This window comes from Nicotiana tomentosiformis, chromosome 2, assembly GCF_000390325.3.
Source record: "Nicotiana tomentosiformis chromosome 2, ASM39032v3, whole genome shotgun sequence".
NCBI classification, from domain to species: Eukaryota; Viridiplantae; Streptophyta; class Magnoliopsida; order Solanales; family Solanaceae; genus Nicotiana; species Nicotiana tomentosiformis.
The window spans coordinates 84,763,243-84,765,963 of NC_090813.1; positions in this window are offsets into that span (position 1 = coordinate 84,763,243).

Consider the following 2,721-nt stretch of genomic DNA (forward strand, 5'->3'; position numbering starts at 1 on the left):
TTATTACCTCCTTTGTGCTATATTGTGTTTATGTGACTTTTAGGGGTGTTTGGTTTTGGTTTCTCTTGAGTTTCGGAGTGGAATGGGACACATAGACCCTAACTTGGAGGTTTAAGTTTTAAGAGTTGATCGTAGTTTGACTTTTGTGTAGACGACCCTGGAATGGAGTTTTGACGGTTCCAATAGCTCTATGTGGTGATTTTAGACTTGGGAGCATGTCCGGATATTGATTTGAAGGTCCGTAGGTCATTTCGGCGTGAATTGGCTAAGGTTGGAAAGTTGAATGTTTGGAAGATTTGGAAATTTTGACCGGGAGTTGACTTTATTGATATCAGAGTCAGATTCCGATTTCGAAAGTTGTTGGTTTCTCTAGAAAGTTTTGACATTGGGTACTTGAGGTGCGATTTGTGATACGTTGTGATATTGATACGCATGCGGTGGTATAAGGTTTTGGGGTTGAAACGCATGCGGTGAGATAAGGTGGGCTTGATACGTGTGGCTAGTAGGGGAACCACTAGAAGCCATGCAGTGTGATAAGGTGGGCTAAAACGCGGGATGCTATTTCGAGAAAATAATTTTCAAAACTAAATGCAAGGCTCCCGCGGTGATATAAGGAAAGATTGTGACTTACTCTTGTGATTTGAGACTACGAGGCGGTACCTCGGTAGTGACTCTTATTGGCATTTCTCCATTGTTGCACTTGTCTTTGGTTGTTGTTTCTTTAGCATTTTTATTTGTTTCTCTGTGTTGCACAAATTGCTTAGTTCCGTGTAGTTAAATCTTGATATGCTATTTGTTAATTCAATTTCATTACTGTCATTATTACACTGCCTTACACTTGTTCAGTCTTCTTATTTATTTTTCAGTGGGGCCTTGTGTGATGACCCAAACGTTTATCTTTAAATTTAATAATTAATTCTATGTTCTAAGACATCGAAAAGCACTAATTATCATTCATCGACTTGTGTGCGTAGTCCGTAAAATTTTTCGAAAAGTTTTTATATGAAAAATGGATTAAAATGTGAAATAGAGCCTTAAAACTCAACTGAGTTGACTTTGGTCAACATTTTGAGCAAACGGACCCGGATCAGTGTTGACAGTTCCGGTAGGTCCGTATCGTGATTTGGGACTTGGGCGTATGCTCGGAATTTAATTTGGAGGTCCCTAACTCAAGTTATGACCATTTAACGGAAACTAGTAATTTAAAGGCTTAAGGTTTTCAAGTTTGACCACGGAGTTGACTTTTTGATATCGGAGCCGGAATCTGATTCTGGAAATTAGAATAGCTCTGTTATGTCATTTATGACTTGTGTGCCAAATTTGAAAACATACCGGAATCATTTAATATGTTTTGGCACGAGATTTACAAATTGAAAAGTTTAAAACTCAAAAGTTCAAATCGAGGTGTGAATTGTAAGTTCAGCATTGTTTGACGTGGTATGAGACCCCGAGTAAGTCCGTATCATGTTACGGGACTTGTTGGTATATTCAGACGGGGTCCCGAGTACCCCGAGTGTGATTCACATCGAAATCGGATCAAATCGTGAACTTAAGCAAATTCTGCAAATTTGATGCCTCTGATGTAATCACACCTGCGAGGGTATTGGCAGCAGGTACGGCGGAATTGCGCAGATGCGGGACTGGGCTGTCCTGGAGTCCTCACAGGTGCGGCAATTTTGCGCAAACGCGGATGTCGCAGGTGCGACAAGAATGTCCGCAGATACATAACTTCACCTGGCAGCCTGGCACCGCAAATGCAAGCCTTGTCTCGCAAATGCGAGTCCGCAAATGTGGAACTTTTATCCGCAGATGCGAAAATGACTGGGCAGAGCCCATAAATTCGGAAGTCGCCATTTTTACTCATTTTTGAGTTTTAAGTCTCGGATTTGGGCGATTTCAAAGAGGATTTTCACGACTTTGAAGTGTGTAAGTATTCTATAACCAAAAGTGTTTATATTTCTTAAATCCATGTCTATATTCATCACTTATTTCGGATTTAGATGCAAGAAATTAGAATTTTTGTAAAATCTTCTAAAAATGTAAAATGAGGATTTTAAAGCCAATCCGATGTCGGAATTTGGTAATTTTTGTATGGTTGGACTCGTCTCAGAACGGGTGTTCGGATTTTGTAAGTTTATCTGAGATTTGAGACGTGTGCCCCATTGTTGATTTTTTAGATGAATTTCGGGTTTTAATCCGAAAAATTAGCAAATTCATATGGAATTAATTCCTACGATTTGTATTGAGTATATTGAATTATTTATGACTAGATTTGAGGATTTCGGACACGAATTCACGAGGCAAAGGTTTATTCGATTCTTGAATTTGGTTGCAAGCGAGGTAAGTGTCGTGGTTAACCTTGACTTGAGGGAATAGAACCCTTAAATTATTTGTTATGTTAGATGCATGTGTATGACGTATAGGCAAGGTGGCGAGTGTCTATACGTCGTCAAATTAATTCTTTGCATAATTACTTGAAAAATCATAAATCGTTTTAAATCATGAATTAATTATTATATTAATTGTTTCACTCATATTCTTTGTCAAATGTTAATTCTTGAATTCCTGCAATAATTGTCACATGCTTATTTGATCATTATTCGTGAAATTATTATTCATTTAATTATTGATGAATATTTTGGAAGGTGAAGTCGGTATTTTGGTATTGAATTGATTGATAAAGTATATATCCCCGCATTTAAATACTCTTCTGAATTTATA